Below are 14,297 nucleotides of genomic sequence, written 5' to 3' on the forward strand. Positions count from 1 at the left end.
TAGGGCCTCTGCCTCGGTGTTGGTGCTTTGAAGATCCTCTATTTCTCTGGCCTGTGCTTGTATCACATCTCCCCTTTCATCCCTTACACAAAAGGCCCATGAACTCCTACCCGGGTTTCCTCTTGAGGCTCCATCAGTATTGACTTTTATCCATCCAATATCTGGAGTTCTCCAAGTCACTGGTGTTACTCTTATCTTTGGAGAATATCTCTGTAATGCCTCAACGCATACCTAAAATTTCTCCTTCTCACCTTCATGAATTGAATCAAAGTATGCATCACCTGGTAAATGAGTTTTGTGATTGACACCTTCCCTTCATGTCTCATAGTGTTTCTCCTCTTCCAAAGTTCCCAAATAATAATAGCAGGGACAGCTTGGTTGATGCATTTGGCATGTAGTCTACTAGGCATATCCCACCATCTGTTAATTATTTGGGTAACTTGCAAATTCTCAGTATTTATCCCCACTGGTCCACAAAAATACTTCCAGATGGCTTGAGCTGTTGGTGAGTGTAAAAAGACATGGGAGGTATCTTCCACTTTTGGATGTTGACAACAATAGCATCTGGAAGGGAATTGGTGTCCCCATTTCTTCAACTTATCATCCAGTGGTAGCTTGAACTTCCAAAATCTCCACATAAAAAAAGATATCTTTATTGGTAGTCCTTTGATCCACATCTGCTTATACAAATTACTGGGGTCTTTTCTTTGTCTGAGCAATTGAAATGCAGACCCAACTGTGAATTTCCCCCTTGAATCTAATTTCCAGAAAGCCTTATCTGCTTGGCCATTTTCATTTGGTGGATTAATGTGCTGCACAATATGGTCTGCTAGATCCTCAGGAAGGATTCTTCTTAGCAACTGTTCATCCCATTGCCCCTCTTCTGCAGTTTCTTTTACAAGGATGATTGTGGGATCACACTCAAAATGTTCCACCACAGTTTAGCAAAGAGGGCTTTAGATATATCTTGTAGGCTTCTAAACCCCATGCCACTTTCTTCTTGTGGGTGACATAAGGTTGTCCAAGTTGCCCAGTGCTTACTTGAATTTCCCACAGAGTTGCTCCAAAAGAACTTAGCAAACAATCTATGAATCTGAGCAAGTATAGCACTAGGAGGGTCACAAGCGGATAGTAGGTGTATAGGCATGCTCTGTAAAACATGTTTAATCAGTGTTGTCCTTCCTCCAATAGATAACAGCTTACCAGTCCATGAGCTCAGTCTATTCTGAATCTTTTCTATTATCTCCTTGTAGTGAATGTTCCTTCTTCTACCATAGTATGAGTTGGACTCATGACCTTTTAACGAACATCTCAACTATATATAGATCAAGGATCATCGAAACAAGAGACACGATATTCATTGATTGAGAATATAGTCCAAGCATCGATTTCAAAATTGATGTTTTTAATTTAATTATTTGCTCTGTATAGACTTGGTGCAACACCTAGCATGTCATAAGTAATGGGGAGTACTTATTAGATTAATTAGCTCTTGAAAACCAGCTCATTTTAATGAAGCAATAGAACTTTTGGTATGCCATCATTCTGAAGGACCTTTATTACTCCTTCCGTCCTATAATATTTTTTTCTCGGATGTCACTTTTAAAAAGTCAAATCAAATTTTAATTTAATCGATATTTAAGAATCGATTTTACAATTTTTTGTTGTGAAATGTATAGACTAGTATTAGAGCGCATGACTAGTATATACTGTCAAATAGAGTTCAACCAAGTGGTCAACTAAATTAACTTTTGATGTTGAAACAATAACTAGCATGACAGTCGATCTATTATGACACTACAATTGTTGCTATTTCATTTCCTTTCTCCAAGACCTTCTCGGAAAACATTTACTAAGACTGAAACGGGATTCGAACCTGTAGTCTTGAGGCCCGAGTCTGACCAATATATTTATCTACTCCAATTCTTTCCCTTCTCTTTCTAACTGCGAAAATCAAGATTCCACTGTTCCACGTATATATATGTTAAGCATTGGAGTGTAATAGTGATAACGCTCTTAGTCCTTGGCCCTTAAAGTAGCTGTCCTTTTAGTGATAAGAAATTTCATTAGTGAGATATCCTTAGTCAAACCTGAGCTTTAGAGTTGCTTATATTTACCAAATCAAATCAAATGAATAGAAAAAACCATCTATAAGACCAAGCCATAAATTGCGGGTTTAAGAGAATTCTATTATCACCTTTAGTTATAATAATATTATTATACTGTACGATAATTAATTAACCAACGTGTGAACCTCACTTTATTACGTACTTGTTATTATTTTTATTAAAATGGCATCTTTTCAAAATGCGAAGAAGTCACTATTAGAACAACACAAATTAGCAACAGATAAATTTTATAGCTAAATAGTAAAATCTACTTGCAATTCTATTTAGTGACATCAAAAAATTATGTTACTGTGAGCTATTTAATGATATATTAGCCACAAAATTCATAACTAGTTCCTTTTTATCTTCTTTTTTTCTTCTTGTAATGAGTATATATTCCGAAAAAGAACATAATTTCTGGCATTCTATTTGCAATAATGAATATCAGTGGATTTAGGACTCTCGTACTCCACTACAAAAAAAAATTATATTTGGCAACAATTTTTTTTTTGTTGCCATAGATTGATTATTGTTGCAAAAAGTACTTTTGGCTGCAAAAAGTACTTTTGGCAACAAAAAAAATATTTTATTGCACGAACTTTTCTCAACGGTTGTTATTGCAACAACATGCAACAACTTTTTTTTTTGTTGCCAAAAGTACTTTTTGCAACAATAATCAATACTATGGCAATAAAATTAAATTCTTTGGCAAAAAAAAAAAAATCATTTGCCAACAGTAAAACTAAGTTGTTGCTAAATATAAAAAAAATTGTTGCGATTTATGTACTTTCTTGTAGTGCTCCTTTTGTATTACTGTTAAGGAGCATAGTGGCCCGTGCTAACTAGAATTCCATCTTGCTACGCATTTTTTATTTTTTATTTTTCTCAGCTATTTTGCGAAACCAAATTCATAAGTTATGTAAACTAAACTTGATTCCGTTGTTAGCAATGTCTAAAGACTTATTTAGTCAATGTTTTCATGTTTTAACTTTCATTAACCAAGAAATAAGCAAATTATTTTTCTAATGATAGAGGTATCAAGCTGCTAAGTCACACCATGAAAGTGTGGGAGAGGGTGGTGGAGATGAGGGTGAGGAGAGGTGTGTCTATTTCAGAGAACCAGTTCGGATTCATGGCGGGGCGCTCAACTACAGAAGTCATCCATATTGTGATGAGATTGGTGGAGCAGTATAGGGAGCGGAAGAGGGACTTGCACATTGTATTCATCGACCTAGAAAAAGCTTACGACAAAGTGCCAAGAGAGGTTCTATGGAGATGCTTGGAGGCTCAAGGTGTACCTGTGGTGTATATTAGAGTGATAAAGGACATGTATGATGGAGCCGAGACCAGGGTAAGGACAGTAGGAGGAGACTCAGAGCACTTCTCTATTCTAATTGGGTTGCATCAGCAATCAGCTCTTAGCCCGTTTTTATTTGCCTTGGTGATGGATGGATTGACGCGACAAATACAAAGTGAGGTGCCTTGGTGTATGTTGTTCGCGGATGACATAGTCTTGATTGACGAGACTCGCAGCGGAGTTAACGCTAAGCTGTAGGGTTGGAGACAGACGTTGGAGTCTAAAGGATTTAAGTTGAGTGAGACCAAGACGGAGTATTTGGAGTGTAGGTGTAACATCCCGTAAATCCAAATTAGGTATAAATGTATGAATCTAGTATAAAGGTGATAGTTTAGCTATACGAATCTATTTGGGATGAACTCGGATGATAAACAGTCGTTTTGAAGTCAAACCAAAAAGTGAAGTTCTTAAGGCCTTCTAAATTCGTCTAAGTCTAGGATAGTCTGTACTTATGGCCTATTTTCGGGTACTTGCGTTAGGAATTTGTGAAAACTTCCTTCTTGAAAGTTGTATCCTTTTGAAATACCTTTCCAACGGTGTATTATGGGGGTCAAGGGACATCTGTACAAAAAGTTATGGTCATTTTACTGAAGGAGTACAGAGCAGTCCGTTCACTGGTCATGTTATACGAACTACTTATACGGCCCATACAATTTTATACGGACCGTATAAGTCGTCCGTATTTCACGAAACCTCAACCCGACGTTCTGTTTTGTGCCATGATAAAATATGGTCATATTATACGGACCGCGTAACTTTATACGGACCGTATAATATATCCTTATAATTTCCGCCTCACTTTTGTATAAATTCAAGCCTTGAGTTCTTTTATTTCATTATTCACAATTCCAAGCCCTAGCAACAATCCAAAACATCAAGGTAAGTCCACCCAAACCCTTCCAACTCAATTCTAACATATATTCTAATAATCTAAGCAAGAAATCATTGTTCCTAAACTAGGGTTTTCAAGAAAACTCATCTCAAGGTTTAAGAATTCAAGATTTTGGAAATCTTCTTCAAAGTCAAAATCTTTAATTCAAGTTTGGAGCATTACCAAGTATGTAGAGTTACTATCTACGTGTGGGAACATCATTGTTCTTCCACACGCCTCATAATCCATAAATTATTATTCTTTACGAAAACTAGGGTTTCTATACCATGCTCATGATAAACTTAGGTCCATGTCCATGATTATATTATGTACGAATTGTTATAATTCCATCATTGAGTTCTTAATATTTCTTTATGATTATTAAGAATCTGTCTGTAATCTATGAAAAACCTGTTACACCCCGTACTTCGAAGAAACACTGTTAAATTTGAATGTAAGAATGTCGAGTTACGACTAGTTAAAACAACTTTGGAGTATGAGGAATGAGACATTATTAAGTATATTGTTTAAATATTGGATGATTATGATCTTGTAAGTCGTCATCGGGAAAGAGTATTTTAAAACACAAGAATATGGTCATTATCATGTATAATAAGTGATAAATATCATGTATGGAGGGTTTCGGAATATTTCGAGATCGAGCAAGTTGAAGAAAATAAGTTCGACGAAAATTTGAGAAATGCTGGACAAATTTTTAGTCAACTTTGGAGGGGTATATCTCTATGCATATTTGGAGTTTTAAGGCGTTTCAAAAGCCTAAAATGAAGTTCGTCAAGTCTAGTTTATGATTCAACAAACCACTCATCGATAGGACGTCGGAGTAGAGAATTATAGACGCTACAAACTGAACTGTCGCGCAGAAACAGCACTGCTACAGTACGCTACAGCACTGCTACAGTACTGTAGCTACAGTGACGCCGTTTCAGCCCTTATAAAAAGGGGCAAAACCCCATTTTTATCATCTAAAAACTTCTCAAATTTTCCAGAAAATTCAGCAACAAAAAGGGGCCTAAATCTCACATAAAAGTGAGGATTGTGAGTGAAATTTCAAGCTACGAAGTACTAATCGAAGTCCGGGCAACGCATAATCACGAATATAATTTTGTTTGGAGTTAGAGGAGCATGGGAACAATAAGATGTTGAAGGATTTGCTACTTTCATAAAAACAAGGTAAGAATCAATTCCTTTTTCTTATGTTATGAAGGTTTGTTTGTGTTGTAGTATGTAGAAATGAGTAGAATTTATGGAAATATGAAAGTTTGCAAAGTGGGTATGTATATATATTATATATGTAGCCATGGGTGTATATATGTTGTATACATATATGAGTTGAATTTTAAGTTGCATACTAGTTGTGGTTATTGTGGAATTTGTATTGGAAATGGAAGTTGAATGAAAATTGGATGAAATTGGAAAGAAGCCATGTTGGCCGTGTGGTAGATTGTTGTTGGAGATGAATTAGTAAGTAGAAAATGTGTTGGAATGGTTTTGTTGCATATATAAGAATTTTGGATTGAATATGGAAGTTGATGGAATTGTTGAATATTGAATATATAGCTTGGAATACTTTTGGTTTATGTTTGAATGGTCTTATATTAGTATGTGAATATGAAAATATTGATATCGGGTTGTAAGTGCAAAGTTGGATTTGGAATTGTCGCATTATTTGGAAAATAAGACTATTTACGCTAGAATGCGTTCCTAGTCGATTATTGATGTTGTATATATTGTTGTTGGTATGGTTGTTGTTGTTTTAGCCGAGTTTTAACCTCGGGGATGATATATATATAGGGGAGATGCTGCTCAAATTTTTATAGACAAGAATTGGTTAAGGTTGAAATTTTAAGTCTTATGAATAGTAAATTGGTAAATGTGACCATTTGTAGGTTTTGGACGAAACGGGATTTGAGTTTTGGCAAGCGTAAAGGGAAAGAAAGGTATGTAAAGCTATCCCGATTCTTCTCTTGGCATGTCCTAGATGTACTAGGCTTGGATTTACGCCTCGGGGAATATTCTGTCCATCGGAATCCGCGTTTGAAATCGTCTCTTTTTCATTCAATAGAATTGAATTCCTTAAGTATGCTTTGATGAAAAATTATGAAAATTTTTCCCAAATTGCTTAGGAAGTTATGGAATGTCCTAGAACCTTTGTAGGTGACCCCATAAGCTTAAAAATACGTAATTTGAGCCCACCGCTTCATTGGTTCCGAGGTGGGCCCACTATTTCCAATTTTACCCTTTATGTGTCTATGACTTGTCTTCGAGCGTTTTCGTTAGAGATACTCTAACTACTCCTTTATCTACTAAATAAAAACTATTTTAAATATTTCATTAAGTCTTATAAATTGTTTTGAATCTTGAAAACGATCTCGGATAGATTATGCCTCCGTAACCCGTTATGACATCTAAATTTACTTACTATGTTTCCGTCCGATTTCATTGATTTGATTTGACATTCGATATGCCTCATTGAGTCTCTGGAAATATATTTATGGTATTTTTAGTGCATTTAGTTTCTCACTACTCCGTTCGTGGATGCCTCAATGTTTCCCCCACTGAGCCCGGGCCAGGATATGTTGTCAAGCGTGATCCTTTGCATTGTTCGCCGTGCCTCGATGTGAGGGGGCAGGTATACGCGTACATGGGTTTGTGGAGTATGCTGTGCCATGTACGCTTGTTCTGATATGATCTGATATGGCCATCTGATATGATATGCTATGTTACGGGGTTATTCCCCTTTTCTGATCCTTATGTGTTGTGGCACCAGTGTCGGGGGGTGACCACGTTCTGTCTGCCGAGTCCCTTGGCAGGGGCCGGATATGATATGGCATATGTTTTTGTACATACTCTTCATGTTTTGAAAATATGCATTTGATACTCTGGACATCTCACTCACATTTCTGTACGTTCTGTTCCGGTTATGATTTTGTTCCGTAATGGGACCAGGTATGACATACGTTTCCTGTAAGTACTATTTATGCTTTATGATCAGCATTTTGCTAATCTGGATATTCCGTTCATTTTTCTGTACCTCATGTTCCGATTATGACTTTGTTTACTACGTTCCATGCTTTACATACTCAGTACATATTTCGTACTGACCCCCTTTCTTCGGGGGCTGCGTTTTCATGCCGCGCAGGTACAGACTACAGATTTGCTGACCCACCTGCCTAGGACACCTATTCTGCTATTCTGGAGCGCTCTTTTGTCCAGAGCCTATACTCTGGTACAGTCTGCTGCTGTTGGATATATGTGCGCTATTCATGGGTACGACGGGGCCCTGTCCTGTCTTATGTTTCTGTTATGTTCTGTAGAGGTCTGTAGACATACATGTGGGTTCTGTATATGTTTTGGGTTGCTATGATTTGTGATAGCCTTATCGGCTTCCATGTGTTATATATGTTCCTCTATGACACTAGTAATGTCGACTGACTTTTATATTTATATAATCTGCTAGTCTGCTGGTTTGGATTATTGGGTACGTTTGGGTGTCCAGCACGGACACTAGTCACGGCCTACGGGGTTGGGTCGTGACAAAAGTGGTATCAGAGCAGTTCGTCCTCGGAATGTCTACAGACCGTGTCTAGTAGAGTCTTGTTTATCGGTGTGTTGTGCACCACATCTATAAACAGGAGGCTACAGGACATTTAGGGTGTTACTTTTCTTTGAATCTTAGATCGTGCGATAGAGCCAGCTATAGGAAATGAACCCCTTTTTTTTTACTAACCCTTGATTGCAGCTGGAGAACGGTATCGACGTAAGACAGCGACTGATGATATTGGAAGCTACACAGTACACAGGTAAGTAATGGTATGAAAGATTTATGCTGGGTAAGGTGTTTGAAATACGATTGAAACATGAAGCTGAAGATTGAAAAGAAAAAAAAATAAGCAGGAAAGTGTAGTAGGTGCAGTTTGAGTTGGGCATGTGAGGTAAGCCTCAGCATCTTTATACTTTTATTTGAAATTATTAGCCCCGTGTGGCTCTGAGGCGATATGATACGATATGTATATACGTATATGTGTTGGCCCTGTGAGGCATGGTTGGTATTTCCTGTGTACAGGTTTTGGGATAGTAAGAAATACAGAGGAACCTCTGCCCAATTTTTTCTAGAAATACGGAGAGGAAAATGAGATATAAATTCTTAACGTGTCTTGAAGATCGATACCGTAGGGTAAATCTATTATGTTGGATTAAAGTTTAAGAGATACCCTCCATGTCATTTGTAAGAAGCATTATCCCTATTTGGAAAAATTTTATCTCGAGAAATCATATATGAGTAGCAAATTCTCAATTTATTTAAACGGACCGGAAATATGTTCCAACCCCATTTTGCTTTAGAACAGCCTAGGTTGAGGGGCAAAAATATGTGGAAGGGCAAAGATGCCCAACGGTTAAGTTTCCTCTAATTGGAAGAATACAAAGTGTATGACAGGCAGTTGAGGATTGAGTGGTCCGCTTACGACTCAAATATATATATATATATACAAATATGGAGGTAATTATGTGAATTAAGTACTAACAGATTCCGCGAAGTTCGTCGGATTCTAGTTTTCTTTTGCTGGTAGTCGGAAGATGCCTCACAGTAACATTATATCAGTTTTCATCGACTGATTGGAGATGGGATCTGTGGAATAAAAACTTAAACTCGTGAGCTGTCTAAAATTACATATATACACACATGGAGGTGAATATTGAGGATTTACAGGGGCGATACGATAACTATATAGTTAGAAAAGTAAAAGAATCCCCTCTAAGTCTGGGTGGGACCCCCTACGAGGGCGTTTTGAAAGTTGTTAAGACCCCAATTTTCCTTAAATTACGTGACCAAGGTCGCGCGGGGCAGTTGACGTGATTATACCGGCCTTAACGCACCTAAATGTATTGAAGTTTTCGAGGTTAAGCGTGCTAAGGTGGGAGGATGGGTGACCCCCCTGGGAAATATGTATGAAATCCCAAAGATTCAGCCACAAGAGACGAATGAAAGAATGAGATCAAAATTAGATAAGGGTGTGTGGTAAGCACGAAATGAAAGGGGCATACAAGGATATAACGACGAAGACTGAAGAGACGACAGACTAAAGAGACGACTGAAGCGATAAAGCATGGAGAGTTAGTGGACAGACAAATAACAAGAAAAAGGGATGACCTTGAGTACAGGCGTAAATCTTGGCTACAAAAGAAGAAGAATGGATTGCATAGTTTGGATAAGTTCAGTTTTACCGGGCAAGCAATACTGAAAGTAAGTAAAGTAAATACTGATAAATACGGGAAAAAAACATTGATATCTACCTCGGGGAGAACTCTACCTCAACATTCGAGGACGAATGTTTTTAAAGGGGGGGAGAATGTTACACCCCGTACTTCGAAGAAACACTGTTAAATTTGAATGTAAGAATGTCGAGTTACGACTAGTTAAAACAACTTTGGAGTATGAGGAATGAGACATTATTAAGTATATTGTTTAAATAATGGATGATTATGATCTTGTAAGTCGTCATCGGGAAAGAGTATTTTAAAACACAAGAATATGATCATTATCATGTATAATAAGTGATAAATATCATGTATGGAGGGTTTCGGAATATTTCGAGATCGAGCAAGTTGAAGAAAATAAGTTCGACGAAAATTTGAGAAATGCTGGACAAATTTTTAGTCAACTTTGGAGGGGTATATCTCTATGCATATTTGGAGTTTTAAGGCGTTTCAAAAGCCTAAAATGAAGTTCGTCAAGTCTAGTTTATGATTCAACAAACCACTCATCGATAGGACGTCGGAGTAGAGAATTATAGACGCTACAAACTGAACTGTCGCGCAGAAACAGCACTGCTACAGTACGCTACAGCACTGCTACAGTACTGTAGCTACAGTGACGCCGTTTCAGCCCTTATAAAAAGGGGCAAAACCCCATTTTTATCATCTAAAAACTTCTCAAATTTTCCAGAAAATTCAGCAACAAAAAGGGGCCTAAATCTCACATAAAAGTGAGGATTGTGAGTGAAATTTCAAGCTACGAAGTACTAATCGAAGTCCGGGCAACGCATAATCACGAATATAATTTTGTTTGGAGTTAGAGGAGCATGGGAACAATAAGATGTTGAAGGATTTGCTACTTTCATAAAAACAAGGTAAGAATCAATTCCTTTTTCTTATGTTATGAAGGTTTGTTTGTGTTGTAGTATGTAGAAATGAGTAGAATTTATGGAAATATGAAAGTTTGCAAAGTGGGTATGTATATATATTATATATGTAGCCATGGGTGTATATATGTTGTATACATATATGAGTTGAATTTTAAGTTGCATACTAGTTGTGGTTATTGTGGAATTTGTATTGGAAATGGAAGTTGAATGAAAATTGGATGAAATTGGAAAGAAGCCATGTTGGCCGTGTGGTAGATTGTTGTTGGAGATGAATTAGTAAGTAGAAAATGTGTTGGAATGGTTTTGTTGCATATATAAGAATTTTGGATTGAATATGGAAGTTGATGGAATTGTTGAATATTGAATATATAGCTTGGAATACTTTTGGTTTATGTTTGAATGGTCTTATATTAGTATGTGAATATGAAAATATTGATATCGGGTTGTAAGTGCAAAGTTGGATTTGGAATTGTCGCATTATTTGGAAAATAAGACTATTTACGCTAGAATGCGTTCCTAGTCGATTATTGATGTTGTATATATTGTTGTTGGTATGGTTGTTGTTGTTTTAGCCGAGTTTTAACCTCGGGGATGATATATATATAGGGGAGATGCTGCTCAAATTTTTATAGACAAGAATTGGTTAAGGTTGAAATTTTAAGTCTTATGAATAGTAAATTGGTAAATGTGACCATTTGTAGGTTTTGGACGAAACGGGATTTGAGTTTTGGCAAGCGTAAAGGGAAAGAAAGGTATGTAAAGCTATCCCGATTCTTCTCTTGGCATGTCCTAGATGTACTAGGCTTGGATTTACGCCTCGGGGAATATTCTGTCCATCGGAATCCGCGTTTGAAATCGTCTCTTTTTCATTCAATAGAATTGAATTCCTTAAGTATGCTTTGATGAAAAATTATGAAAATTTTTCCCAAATTGCTTAGGAAGTTATGGAATGTCCTAGAACCTTTGTAGGTGACCCCATAAGCTTAAAAATACGTAATTTGAGCCCACCGCTTCATTGGTTCCGAGGTGGGCCCACTATTTCCAATTTTACCCTTTATGTGTCTATGACTTGTCTTCGAGCGTTTTCGTTAGAGATACTCTAACTACTCCTTTATCTACTAAATAAAAACTATTTTAAATATTTCATTAAGTCTTATAAATTGTTTTGAATCTTGAAAACGATCTCGGATAGATTATGCCTCCGTAACCCGTTATGACATCTAAATTTACTTACTATGTTTCCGTCCAATTTCATTGATTTGATTTGACATTCGATATGCCTCATTGAGTCTCTGGAAATATATTTATGGTATTTTTAGTGCATTTAGTTTCTCACTACTCCGTTCGTGGATGCCTCAATGTTTCCCCCACTGAGCCCGGGCCAGGATATGTTGTCAAGCGTGATCCTTTGCATTGTTCGCCGTGCCTCGATGTGAGGGGGCAGGTATACGCGTACATGGGTTTGTGGAGTATGCTGTGCCATGTACGCTTGTTCTGATATGATCTGATATGGCCATCTGATATGATATGCTATGTTACGGGGTTATTCCCCTTTTCTGATCCTTATGTGTTGTGGCACCAGTGTCGGGGGGTGACCACGTTCTGTCTGCCGAGTCCCTTGGCAGGGGCCGGATATGATATGGCATATGTTTTTGTACATACTCTTCATGTTTTGAAAATATGCATTTGATACTCTGGACATCTCACTCACATTTCTGTACGTTCTGTTCCGGTTATGATTTTGTTCCGTAATGGGACCAGGTATGACATACGTTTCCTGTAAGTACTATTTATGCTTTATGATCAGCATTTTGCTAATCTGGATATTCCGTTCATTTTTCTGTACCTCATGTTCCGATTATGACTTTGTTTACTACGTTCCATGCTTTACATACTCAGTACATATTTCGTACTGACCCCCTTTCTTCGGGGGCTGCGTTTTCATGCCGCGCAGGTACAGACTACAGATTTGCTGACCCACCTGCCTAGGACACCTATTCTGCTATTCTGGAGCGCTCTTTTGTCCAGAGCCTATACTCTGGTACAGTCTGCTGCTGTTGGATATATGTGCGCTATTCATGGGTACGACGGGGCCCTGTCCTGTCTTATGTTTCTGTTATGTTCTGTAGAGGTCTGTAGACATACATGTGGGTTCTGTATATGTTTTGGGTTGCTATGATTTGTGATAGCCTTATCGGCTTCCATGTGTTATATATGTTCCTCTATGACACTAGTAATGTCGACTGACTTTTATATTTATATAATCTGCTAGTCTGCTGGTTTGGATTATTGGGTACGTTTGGGTGTCCAGCACGGACACTAGTCACGGCCTACGGGGTTGGGTCGTGACAAAACCCATATATCCCATTCCATGGGTTTATGCATGCTAGTTTATGATATATTATGCTATTCTAAAGAAATTACTATACATGTTTTACAAGTTCATGCAAGCAAGCTATAATTCATGATATCTATGTACAAGCAAGTTATATTCATGAAAACCATGGGCAGCAAGTGCCACTTATTTTACATGTTCATGTTTTTGGGAGTTGCTTTTATTACCGATGAGGGCTTCAGATAGCCTGAAACTATGTAGCCACCGTAGGATGAGGATCACTCCACCCATGTCCCGGACGATCTCTCATAATGACCGGAACCTTTCATATTTTATTAAATCTCATGTTCCCTGGCAAGGACTGAGTGTTCTGCTGGCGGGACGCAAGCACCAGGCCATTGATCGGTTATAAGTTATTGCTCTCCCTACTTATGGTATTTTTACCATGTTATATATATATTCATGTTCATGACCAGGTTTCAGTTCCTATCATTATTATTTTATGTCCCATGTTATTTCATTCAATTGCTTTACATACCAGTACATTCAAAGTGCTGACGTCCCCTTTCTATTTCTCGGGGAGACTGCATTTCACGATGCAGGTACTGATTTACAAGACGACACATCTGCTCAGTGGGACAGCATTCATATCAACTTATTGGTGAGCCCCATCTCATTCGGGGTTTAGTCAACTCTTTATTTAATGATTAGCTATGCATCTAAGGTATGCTGGGGGCCTTGTCCCAGCGAGTATGTTTTCCATGTCCAGACTTATGTTAGAGGTTTCATAGACTAGACAAGTCAGTTATGTTATGTCACACTTTCGGAGTCGTATAGCCATTTTGGCTCATTCATGTTATTTCCGCACTCATGTTTAAACAAGTATTTTGATTAAGTATTATGACTTATTGCATTTTATAAAGGCTCATCATGCATTTACGTTAAATTCCGCTCATGTTTTGCCTCATGATGGTTCAGCAAGCCATGTGGTTCGCTCGGTCACATGCAGTAAGGCACCGAGTGCAGTGTTTCGCCCAGGCCATGGTTCGGGGCGTGACAGCAGGATCAGTGGCATACCACGTGAAACTGACGAGGAAGTGAGGCTTGGTACCTAGGCCATCCAAAAGAAAGGAAGTTTCAAGTATCTTGGGTCTATTTTACAGGGAGATAGGGATATCAATGATGATACTGCACATCGTATTAGTGCAAGGTGGATGAAATGAAGGCTCGCTTCCGGAGTGCTGTGTGACAAGAAAGTGACACCAAAACTTAAAGGCAAGTTCTACAGAGTGGTGGTTAGACCGGCTTTGTTGTACGGGGCGAAGTGTTGGTCAGTCAAGAACTCTCACATTCAGAAGATGAAAGTCGCGGAAATGCGAATGTTGTGGTGGATGTGTGGGCACTCTAGGAGGGATAGAATTAGGAATGAAGATATCCGAGACAAGTTGGGAGTGGCATCGGT

General features: G+C 38.0%; 1 long non-coding RNA gene across 1 annotated transcript; it reads left to right on the forward strand.

Annotated features, from left to right (window-relative positions):
• The first annotated feature begins 4,908 nt into the window (after positions 1-4,908).
• On the forward strand, positions 4,909-7,831 carry LOC132638131 (uncharacterized). Its single transcript, XR_009581610.1, has 2 exons — positions 4,909-5,527; positions 6,244-7,831. It is a non-coding gene; the product is annotated as an uncharacterized LOC132638131 (long non-coding RNA).
• Positions 7,832-14,297: the final 6,466 nt, after the last annotated feature.

Source organism: Lycium barbarum, chromosome 4 (genome assembly GCF_019175385.1).
Source record: "Lycium barbarum isolate Lr01 chromosome 4, ASM1917538v2, whole genome shotgun sequence".
Lineage (NCBI taxonomy): Eukaryota > Viridiplantae > Streptophyta > Magnoliopsida > Solanales > Solanaceae > Lycium > Lycium barbarum.